Here is a 12,755-nt window from a genome sequence, read left to right on the forward strand (position 1 = left end):
TGACTGTACTGAAGCGTACACTTTTCCGTCACAGTTTTCCCCTGCGTTTTTGGCTGCCAAGGGTACATATTTTGTCTGCAATGACCGAGCATATACATGGTTGCCCCCTGACTTCTCAGGCACATGTTATATTGCAAATCTGCTACCGCCAACATTTACTGCCGCCTCTGACTATCACAAGACCAGAGTTGTGACAGGCGTGATTAGTAAGGAGGATACTGCCGGTCAGGAAGCGTGAGATTTCTTTTTGGGTTTCCTGCCATTTTGGGGACCTATGGTCAATAGTAGGAACCTGAGACAGCTGACTCGTGTGGTTGAATCCACTGTTAATGTTACGGCTGGTGCCCTTGGTAATTTGACCGCTGAGCTCCAAGCGGATCGCCTCATGACTTTGCAGAACCGCATGGTTCTAGACGTCATACTTGCAGACCGCGGTGGGGTATGTAAGGTTATCCAATCTAGTTGTTGCATTTTCATACCAGACAACGCTCCAACAGTTTATCAAGCCATCTCCAAACTACATAAAATATCTGAGTCCATACACGTGGATAAAGGAGATTGGTCACTGGTGGGGTGGTTCTGGGAACTGATATCTGCCTGGGGTTGGAAAGTTCTGATGGTCATTGGAATGATCTTAGCCATCCTTTTCCTGTTCTGTCTGTGCATACAGTGTGCTCCTGCGATATGTGGCCTCTGTGCTACATTATGTGTAAGGAAACCTGTATCGAGGGACGAGCTAAGTAATAGGATGATGCTACAGCAACATCTCCATGACTTCGTGAATATTGACCTAGACTTGGATTGAAATGAGTATAGTTATTGCCTATGTAAGGGCAAAAGGAGGGTCTGTCGTACTTTAACATTTGGGACTGCGTAGGAGGCAGGGCCCTACCCCTGTCTATCCCGGTAATAGTGAACCGTGAATGGTTAATGCGGTATGTACAAGAGCTTTTTGTAACGTTTTAGCTATGAATGCACTGTGTATACGCTATTTCACATCACTACGCGGGTTCCATTTTGTATCGGTGGCCATCTTATGGTTGCCCTCACATAGGCTATATAGCATGAAGCAAATACGGGCCTTTTAGAGCACATGTGCCTTTCCTTTGACTTTTCTGTGACCTGGGCAGCTTGGCTCCGCTGCCCCAGGTCAAACTGGTCTCACAAGTTCCCCGTCCTCTGGCCACCTGTGGTTAGCATCAGGGCTTGACACACCATAAAGTCTTTTCATCCTACACGAGCCTCCAGCTAATCTCTTTCGCACCTGACTGTTCCTGCTTTATGGCTTGTTTCCCAAACAGGAGATGCTCATGTTTATTGGGGCCTATCGATATCTGATGTGGGTTCTGAGCCTTGCTGTGTAAATATTTACGGGCTGGCTTAACTGGAATGTGGGATGGTCATCATGACTCTGCCTTTTCGTTTGAAATGTATACATGTAATGGCCATATCGTAAACTAAGGAATGTATGCCTGAGGCAGGATATTTTGTATTTAAGAAGAAGCCCGTTTCTGTGATTTTCAGCAGTCTCCTGAGAACATACACGCTGTTGTACTTCTAGGACGCCTGTAATTGGTCTGCAGCCAATAAACTGATCTTTGACTTCACCCAGAAGACTCTGTGTTTCTGTAGGTCTGAAACAGGAAGAACCCGAAGTCATAGGGTGTGTTCTCCTGCACCGCTGGGCTTAAAATTCCCAGTACTTCAACAGTGCACCGCCAGTCTGCCTCACCCGTAGGTACCTCCATTGGCCTTGTTTCGGCAGTAGTAGCTGCAACTCACCAGGGATTGGCAAGGCAGGATTTGCATGCACACCAAACTAAGTTTTCAAACTTCAGTCTCTCTGCTTCATTCACAAGCACTTTTAACATGTACTGCCTGCTGTGGGGCCACTGGAATCAATTATGCAGCAAAGGAGGACAAAATTATGCCGCAGTGTTGACTAAATTATGCATTTAAAAAAAGACTGCAGCGTAATGCAGTATATTTTCATATATTTTATTATTTTGACATTTGTACACATGCTAACAGTCCCTGGAAAGATTTTGCCTTATTAGTACCAGTGGAATATACAAATGCAGCAGTGAGAAAGGTGATCAGTAAACCTTTGCAAGGTGCCCTCCACTTCCCGGCAACAAAAGTTACTTTTTTCATTAACTTTTGATACGTTTGAGCTACAAACAATTTATTAGTTTAAATGGTCAGATCATGCAGCAGAACTTGCATTATGAGGAAAATATGGCAGAGCCATAATTATATAGAGAACATTTGCAAACTGGAATATTTAGCCATTCATGTTTGAACTGCTGTTGTGGAAAAAGGGAGAAGTGCTGAAGGCAGAAACTCCATGGCTCGGCGACAAATGGCTTGTGCTTCCACATTTTACCTTATTTGGGACATTCAGTGATTAGAAGCATATCCCATTTTGTGAATGTATTTTAATGTCAATAACTCATTATAACATTAAATATTCATGTGTATCCATTGGTTGATATAACTGGGCAGTGAAAAGCCAAAAAAATACAAAAAATTGGGATGTTTGTGCATTCTGGCCACACCTCTGGCTTGGCCCAGTGATACAATCCTTGGGTTTTTCCTGCCCTGTGATTCTCTGCCCACAGTTCCCCAACTTTTTTCCCCCCACTTCGACCACTGCTGTAACCCTGTCATGACACCCGGCATTGCCATTTGTGGAGATACTGCTGTATGCCATAGACTTAGTAAGCTCCGTCTCTACATTATGGGCAATGCATTCCTTGATGGTACATTTGCACGGCCCGACAATGTGCTTGTTGGGGAAATCACGGGGTTGTTCAACAGAATGACGTGTTACCAGCTCCGTGTGGTGCTCCGTGCCTGCTATGCCTCTTTACCAATGGCACCCCCTACATTCCAGGTTCTGGAAGATTTCCTAAACAATCCATCATCACGTAAACTTATCATTCATTTATACGTGGGTATATGCAGTGTGATGCACCAGTGTGTGTTCCTGCCGCGTGGAGGAGATGGGAGAAGATACTGGGTTCCCCCATGGAGGATGAGCGGTGGGCATATTGCTGCGCGCAGGCCAGGGAGTTGTCCCCTAACTATTGGTTGAGGCTAATTCACTTCAAGTTTCTTCGTAGCTTGTACAGGACTCCTGAATGGCTATATAAGGCTGGCTTGAGTGAGGATGCGAGATGTGGGCCCTAGAGGCAAATTTCTTGACCCTGGCTTGGACCTGCCCAGAAATTGCACGCTATTGGGAGAACATTTTTGAAGTGCTGGACAAGATGCTTGAATATCAGTCAGTCGTTCCCCCCTGACAGGGTTGCTGGGATATGTACGACCTGCGCCGGTGACAAATAGAAAGCTAGTGGCTATACTTTTGCCTCTTGCCAAGCGGCAGATAGCGAGGTGCTGGAGCCGACGTCGGAGTCCTGGCGCTGCTGATTGGCTTAAGAAGGCGGTGCTCTGTCATGGGAAATTGTCTGAGTATTGAGAACTTATGCCTGCACAGGCTCACCCCAGGGATATCTGGGGACCACTGCAGAGGTTTCTTAACTCCCACCCACAAGTTCAAGACGAGACTCCCCTTCGATCTAAAGGAATGTTATACGGTGGAAACAATCTACTTGCACACAGACAGAACGAGTGTAAGTGGGTTTTTAAGAACATCTCTATTGGAGGTCAGCACTCTCTTATTCTCTCCCCATCTTCTGCACCCCCTTCTCTCTTTTCCACTGCTATCCCCTGCCTTTATTGTGGGGGTTGTTAATGGGACACTGGTACTGGACTCTGGCGCAAGTTACTTGGGCAAGAAGATGAAGATGTGGGATATTGACAGTTGGCCGCTTTGATCAGTCTTGTCTATATCTTCCTAGTGTATGTACCCTTGCACATGAATGCACTGATATTGAACCTGTGTCCATAATGATAATCAATAAAAAGAAAAGAAAAAAACCTCTACCTATACCATCGCAGTCTGAGGCGCTTGATGCATGGATGCGTACAGCTCATGCTAAGCAGAGATATCGCTATCGGGGAAAGATGAAGAAAACAATGCAAGTTTACCAAGAGGCGTAGGAGAACGCTTACTTATTGAGATGGTTCTGGGAGAGAGATTATATCCTGCACTGATGAGGGTGCGAAAGACAGGGACAAGAAAAAGGAGGCAGATGGAAACGATGACAGTGACACTGAGGACAGCTTATGAAATGGATTGTTGGCTGATCGTCCACCCGCTTATAATCCACTATAGGATGGAGGTGAGAGAAGTATGGATGAGACTATTAACAGTGAGAGTGCATCAGAACCAGTTGTCCCTGATTCTAGGGTTGGAAAGTGATATTGACAGGAGCGAGGTTAATCGGAAGGAGAGAAGAGGTGGGAACATGTACTCTAGGGGGCTCAGACACCGGAAGTTCTTACAGTACCAGACACAATTGTACCTATCATTCCCATATATGACCCAAATTCGACAGGGAGTGAACATCAGCAACAATACATGTGTTCAATAAAATGAAAAGAACCCATACATTTGAAGAACCTTTCGCTAGACGAGTGGGGGCCACAAGGAAATTTGAAAAAAATTGGAAGTTTTTTAGTGAATTAGAAAAGCTTAAAGAGGGATCTTAACACTTGGTTGCTAAATGGATGTAGCAGCTTTTACTATAAGGCATTCGCACTTTAGAAGCACTAATACTTTGTTAGTTATTGCATTTTATAGAATGATGTATTTTGTATTCTGTTTTATTAGCTAACGAGGTTATCAGTTGTCATAGCCATTGTGTTTTTTTTTCTTTTCTTTTCTATAACATGTTGTGGAAATGACAGCTTTGTTGACGGTAATCAGGCACTAGCACTTTATAGGTATTGCACTTTAGAAGGACGAGAAAGTTTCCTCAATATTGTTGTTTTTTAAGATAAAATTAGCATTTTTGTTTATGGCACTTTAGAAGCAGTAATACTTTGTTACTTGTTGCATTTTCTAGAATGACGTATTTTGCAGTCTGTTGTATTAGTCAACGATGTTATCAGTCGTCAGAGCCATAGTTTTTTTTTTTTTTTTTTAATAATATGTTGTAGTTATGACGGCTTTTTTGACGAAAAGCAGGCACTAGCACTTTAATAGGTATGCACTTTAGAAGGATGAGAAAGGTTTTTCAATATTGCTGCTCTTTAAGATGAAATTGCACATTTTTAACTTGTGAATGAGTATATGATTAGCTGCTCTTTATTATCGTGTATTGCGAGGCTGTCGCTTGAGTTTTTGTATCAACTGGTTTTATATGATGATTCTAAACATACTAAATATTGTAAAAACCGAATGCTCTGCTCAATAAAACATGTATAAAAAAAATAAATAAAAGAACAATACATGGGTACTGAAGGGACACAACAAAGCAGATCAGCGAATATTGATAGGGGTTTTGTTCCACTGACTCCTGTAAACTCAAGTACTCCATATGTAGCGACAGCAGATCCTTCTTAGATCAGAATAGCTCCCATACTGCGAGACCCCTACCTGAAAGAAGCGTTGATTCAGACTTGACAGTGTGGAGAATGCGTCCCAGGGTACAAAGTAGCACACCCTAAAAGAAAGGGGCGACACAGGGAACATCCAGCAGCCAATACATATTTGATCTTTTAGATTTGGAATCATGGCTTAGGGGTCACAGTAACACCAAAGGGATTAAAAATAAGAAATTAAGTCAGGGTTTCATAGGATCTGCAGTGAAGGTGAAATTGGTAGGTGTGGTGAAGATGAGAGCCAAGTTGGATGTGATAATTAGTAAAAATCTAGCTCTTGATCGAATAGAGACATACAAACCTGATGAATTACTGTTTATGGTGAAAGATGTTACCAGGAGAGCGGGCAGGCACATGAGAAACTGACGGAATTGGCTCAGAAATATGATGTAGATCTGACCCAAACAAAGATATTGCAAGGAATCACAGACTTTTGTACAGTGTTCTGGAAATAGAAGTCATGAGGATGCCTGGATTGAAAACACACATTTAGGAACTAGTAATAGGATGAGGATGTGGAGTATGTTAGACAAATGGGAAGAAATGTGGTCAAAGAAGAAAAGTGCAAAGAGGTTTACAGGGGAACGGCCTTCTCTGGGGGGAGCAGGAGTTGAGGCATATCCATTACAGGAAGTGCCTAGTGGGGGTTAGGTGCATGTGCCTTGAAATCAAGGCGATCTTGCTGCATTCACAAATTAATTTCCAGAGTTGAGGGAAAAGCCTGCTGAGTGGTATAAACAGGTTGATCGATTTGTGGAGATTTCTATAGTGTTGTGGATTGATTGGAATATGTTGTTTGAAATTGTGGTCCCTAGCGATCTGGGGTCTTCATGCAAGATAGCCATAGAATGGCCTGAAAAAGAGACCAGAGAGGGACATAGTGACTCCTGGCCCATCACCAATCTTTAATTAAAAAATACGATCAGGTGATCACATGGTTACAGTCTAAAATAGCCCCACAAGATATTGATTGGATAAAAATTGACCAAATGACCCAGAGCCCAAAGAAACTTTTCATTCTTACTATGAAAGGTTGTTACAGGCCTTCAAACAGTACAGTGGATTGGACACCCTTGACCCAAAGACATGGGACCGTTTGTGTTCAAGTTTGCAACAGGTTTGTGGCACGAGATTACCCTCATAATACAGAAACATTCGGTTTGTTGGTAGAACAAGACCGCCTGTGAAATTCTGCATTATGCCAGGTATTGTAATGACAAAATTGACTCGAGACACAAGAGGACGAAAGAGAAGTTGATATTGGTACAGATGAGGATAGCCCAAAAGGGAGGACAGTCACAGGACCCTGTTGGAAATGTTGCTCGGGTGTAGGGAAATCATCCTGCAGGAGTTCAGACACAGTCAAATGGAGGGTTGCCAGGAGAAGGAAGGGATCTAAAGAGAGGAATAGACATGGCTACACTAAAGAAGTCCACAATGTGTCATTTTTGCATTAAGGTAGGGTATTGGAAGCCTGAATGTCATCTCAACCCATCAAATCAAGAGCAAGGTGGAGGTTTTAGTCAGGGAGAGGATGTGGTGCAGTCTGACCTCGTAATTCCGTCCTGGTTCAGGACATTCTGATCGCATTGAATATGAAGGAAGCTTGCAGAGACAATACTATTGCTCTGTTAAACCATCTGGCTCAAAATGGATATAAAGTGTCCTCAAGCAAGCTCCAACATTTCCTGCACGAAGTACAGTATTTGGGTCAAGGCATTGAGAAAGGCAAAAGAAAGGTGTCACAAGAACGAGTATAGTGATCATGCAGATGAATCTGCCATGCCCTGAGGAAGAGGTCAGGATGTTTCTGGGAATGGTGGTCTACTGTCACCAGTGGATTCCCAACTTCCCCCTGATGGCTAAGCCTGTGCAGATGGTGACGCACAAATATGTGTCAGATCCAGTACCATGGTATAAAGATTGCTTGCTTTCCTTCCTGGAGCTGAGAGAGAGTCTGTGTAGTGCTCCGGCCTTAGGAATGCCCGATTACAAGAAAGCGGTTTAGCTATTCTGTTATGAGCGAGAAGGCTGTGCACTCTCTGTACTCACACAATTGCCTGGAAATGCCCGTAAACCAGTAGCCTATTTCTCTGCTACATTAGATCCTGTAGCTTCAGCATTGCCCGGATGTCTCAAATCTGTTGCTGCAACTGGTGTCAGTATTGAATGATGTGAGAGCATAGTGATGGGTCACCTATTGACAGTTTATGTTCCACACTCAGTGGACATTCTATTGACAAGAACAAAAATGCAGCATTTGACCAATAACCGATTGACGAGCTACGAATAAGTGAATTTGGCTGCTGACAATGTTACTTTAAAGCTCAGTTCTGTGTTAAACCCTGCTACCTTGTTACCTACTCCAAATTCAGAGGGGGAGGAAAGTGAAGACCATGACTGTCTCGATGTCAATGAACTGTGCACCAAACCACGTCCTGACATTGTCCACGAGCCACTGTCCAACCCTGATCATGGTCTTTTTGCTGATGGCTCATGTTTAAGAGACAATGAAGGACATTTGAGAGCAGCTTTTGCTGTATGTACAGTTTCTGGAGTGGTGGAAGCCACTTGGTTACAAAGATTATGTACTGTGTAGGTGGCTGAACTCGTTACCCTGACCCATGCATGCTGTGTTTCTGAGAATCTCGGAGTGACCATCTAAACCGACAGCCAGTATCGGTTCAGTTTGGTTAATGATTTAAGACAGTTATGGTCTCAATGGGGATTTCTGACATCACCTGGATCCCCAATTAGCAGTGGGAAGATTGTAAGACAGTAATTAGAGGCATTACAGTTGCCAAGGGAAGTTTCAGTCATGAAATGCCCTGCATACTGTAGGGGAACAGATTCTGTCACTGTAGGAAATTGATAAGCAGATGAAGTTGCACATTAATGTGCTTTGAATTCATGTACTTTCAATGGGAAATACAGAAACGAGGACACAGAGGTAACCAATTTCAATATGATATTCACAGCTGTCGATACTTGGGATGAGGTGAGGCATCTGCAGGAGGAAGTTTCTTTAGAGGAACAGTCAGACTGGATCAGAGCAGGTTGTGTGAAAATTAGAGGATGATATCTGGGTATCAAATAATGAGAGCAGTTCTGCCTGAATGTTTATTGTATCCTATGGCAAGGCAGATTGATGGTTTGGCGCATATAGGAAGAGATGTGATGGTGAGGTTATTCAGGCAGACATATGTTTTGAGGGGTTGCAGAGGCATTGTGTCATTGGTGTGTAATGCGTCAGCAAATGAATGCAGGGAAAAGGACTGTTGTTACAATGAGCCACATAGGGAGGTCAGGAGGAGCTTTCAATGGGATGCAGCTGGATATGTTGAAATGCCCATGTGTAATGGATTGAGGTACATTCAGGTTGTAGTGTGCATATTCTTCCGTTGGGTTGAGGCCTATCCAACTAGGAAGTGTGACAGTCTCCCAGTAGCTAAGCTGTTGTTGAGAGAGCTCATTCTTAGGTTTGGATTTCCAACTACTTTGGAGTCAGACCAAGCATCTCATTTTAATAACGAGGTCCTGAAATTTCTGTGTCCAGCTTTGCGGGTGGAACAGAGACAACATTGCAGTTACAGGCCCTAAGCCTCAGGAATTGTTGAGCAAGTTAATGGCACTCTGAAGTCAAGATTGGCAAAGCTGTGTGCTTCGAGGTCTCTAAAATGGCCTGATGCATTGCCTCTTTTGCTGATGAGTCTATACAGTATTCCTGATAGAAGAACTGGCTTGTCGCCTCACGAGGTTCTTATGGGGCGAGCGAAGAGACTGCTTGCTGTGCCTGTGAAGCATCCTGTATAATAAATCCAGTATTCAGTAATGCAGTTTTTAAGAAGTTTATTCCAAGAGAATAAATACCATCCCTCAGCAAGCAGACAGTGAACTAACTGCTCAAGATCAGAACCTTAACATGTTCAGAGCTATTGACATCACTAAGATTCCATTCCAAACAAGGCATGAATTACTAACAAGATAAACATTAATATAGCTGTATGTGTGAAATACCACAGCCTGCCAATATGCTTGTGAACATATCAGTTGATTTGGTTCTCGACTACTATAAAGGATTGGCTGATGTGGTTCGTTCTATGTCTCATCAAGTTGAAGCAGTGACTGCACCAACGTCACGAGATCTCTGCCACGAGTTGGCACCTGACTACTGTGTGCTCAAAAAAAGGCATGTGAGGAAAAATTGCCTCGAGCACGGTTGGCGTGGACCCTACCAAGTGATATTGGTGACTGTAACAGCTGTGAAATGTGGTAGAGTGTCAAACTAGGTTCATGTCTCCCACACGCATAGAGTTCCAAGTCCCTCTGAAGAAACAGCTCCTCTCTCAGAAGCATTGACCAGAGTGACCGGAGAGTCACAGGAGAGGGCAAGCTAAGCTGTAGAGGGACCGGTGGAGGCTGAACAAGTCCTTGAGCAATCTGGGGGGGGGTCCAGTTGAGCAAGACACTGACATTGGCTCAGACGGAGAGAGAACAGTGGTGACTGAGCAAGAATCTGACCCTGACAAAGGAGCTGGTGAATTGGAGAGACAAGTGCAGTTGAGACCGAGAGCTAACCTGAATGAGATCTGGCAATAGAGAGAAGAGAGAAGTAACTTACAATTCACATCTGAAAGAGAACTCTCACCAATAGCTGAAACATCCAAGTCTGATCAAAGTGAGGCTGAAGGCGAGGGATCGAGATCAAGAAGATCCAGGAGAGTTAGGGTGCCTTGTTGGAGGTAGTCGTCTCCTCAGTGGACTTATCTGGCTGGCAATGCTGATAAGGGCGAGCTCCAGGACATTGGTGCTGATAATCAAACTCCTGCTGAAGATTCTGGGGACTTTATTTGCATACTCTCATTTAACTGACAATTCCCTACCCATGGAGGTTGAGTCGCCTGCGATCTCTAATATTGAATTACATCGTATTCCCTCCATTGGGCATAGAACCATCATTGGAAGAAGAGGCAGAATTGAGAGCTGATCTATAACTCATTGTAGAGCAACTGGGCTCAGAACTTATTAGGGATGTTGAATAAGCATTCATGAACTTTATCAAAAGTGTTCAAGAAGACAATTACTTAGACCCGAGTGGATGTAGAATAAAATTAGGGGTTACATCTAGAAGAAGATGGAGTAGGGTTAAGGAGGTCTTAGAAACTGGTGTAAATAGTTTAAATAAATAAAAGAAAAGACGAAAGAGAAGAATTGCTAGAAGCCTGTTTAAGGGACTAACGGAGAAGAGAGACTCTGTGGCTGCTATTTCTTCACGCGAAATTTGATCTGAATCTGCTTTAAAATGGAGTCTGGAAATCCAAACTGCAGATGCAAATGTATTATAGGTACTCTTATACCTATTGTAGTGGTAGTTTTTTTTTTTTTTTTTTTTTAAAGTTTTATGTAGCGCCAACTTGACCCGAATCGGGTATCAGAGCGCTTTACAAAGCACCAGTTACATTACATGAGGACACATTCATTTTTGTTAGGCACGTTAGTAACACTAAATTTAGAATCATATTGAAGATCCTCAGAGGAAGAGACAGGTAGCGTTAGTATCCCTGAGGTGCTTACACCTACATCAGGGGTTTCAAAGAGAGTGACTCTAGGATCAGAGAGAAGTATAGTTGCACAAGGAGAACAACATCTCCATGTAGATTTGTCAAGGGATGATTATACATTAAATGCTTATGCTAGGCTCTTATATGAATATGTAGACACCATGGACGTTAGAGATTGTTATGTTTGCATGCAGTTACCCGCATAAGTGGAGGATGGTATTACATACCATCACTTACCTGTGACCTATAGCATTAGTTGAAGTTTGTTTCTTAGTATGTTCTATAAGAAGGATCACTATGAATATTATTTCTCTAACTATGATGTAGTATTATCTGAGGTACCAGTTTCCAAACATCTGAGTAAGTATGACATGAAGAGGAGAGTTGAAATGATAGGGAATCCTTTTGTACCCACTGCTACACTAACACTGTTTATGCTCATAAACACAATTTAACCTGTATATTAACTGATGTTCAGAAGAAATTCATAGATCCGCTAGAAGATAGATTTAGAGATGTAGTTAGTGATGGAAACAAACCTTTCAAATATTCTCATTGGACAAAGGAAGAACTAGGTCATTGTGCTGCAGGGAGGTCAGGACCATTAGCTTTGATTGGCCTCGTGGGGGAGACTATGTATTCACCAGGTTGAGAGCAGATATATATCTCTGTGTTTGTGGGAAACAGTGAATGTGATCATATATTTTTAGTCCATGGTCCGTGGAAAATGTTTTCAGATTACACAGTACATATTATACCAGGAGTCTACATTGTGTGTGGGGAAAAAGGCATATTTGAGATTGCCTAGCAAATGGCATTGTACATGCTATTTAGCTGTAGTGTTTCCCTAAATATACCAAGTGGAGGATTTGAAAGACCTAGGAGGAGAAGTGAAAGTTAGAGAGAAACATGGATTGAGTGCTGGAGAAGTTGTGGGAGACATTTATGGAGTTATGATACCAGCTTAGGAGTAGTGCTGAATGACATTAAGATTAGGAAGTAGATCCCTATTGCTTATAGACGGTGAAATGGTTTCGATCTGGGCAATGGTGATGCAGAGTCAATTTGCTTTAGATGAGTTACTCGCAAAAGAAGGCAGAGACTGTCGGATGCTTAAGGTCCAAAAGTGTTGTACCTATATCCCTGACAGTAGTAAGGATTTACAGGCGTACATCAGCAACATAACTGATTTACATCAGGAATTGAAGGACGTAGCTGCTGAAGGTGTTTGGGATAAAGTTGGGCATGGATTTGGTGCAGAGAGTGAGGCTCTTAACCTTGCCAATACAAGACTATAGAGCCCACTGGAAAAACTGGTCATCAAGTGGCTCCGGCTGCTGCCTGTGTCAATATCACACAGAATCTGCGGAGCACGTTATTTGTTGTTGCCCAGTTTTGCTTTCTCCAAGGCGCTTGTATCTAAGAACTATGTTAATACAACACAGTGTTAGAACATGTAAGGAGGCCTTAAGGCATATCTACACCACCATAGTCCCGATGGAGCTGGCATTAATTGGGAAGTTTTATGCGGCTGCTGAAATGCTCATACGAATAGCCAGAGAAGAGTCAGCTGAATAAACTATGTCCCAGCACCTCTGATATTTGTACTCTGCTCCCCCCCATGCAAATTTTGTACATGCTGCCAGCAAACGGACAATTCATTTTAGTCACTGTTGGCATTTT

This window comes from Triturus cristatus, chromosome 6 (assembly GCF_964204655.1).
Source record: "Triturus cristatus chromosome 6, aTriCri1.1, whole genome shotgun sequence".
NCBI classification, from domain to species: domain Eukaryota; kingdom Metazoa; phylum Chordata; class Amphibia; order Caudata; family Salamandridae; genus Triturus; species Triturus cristatus.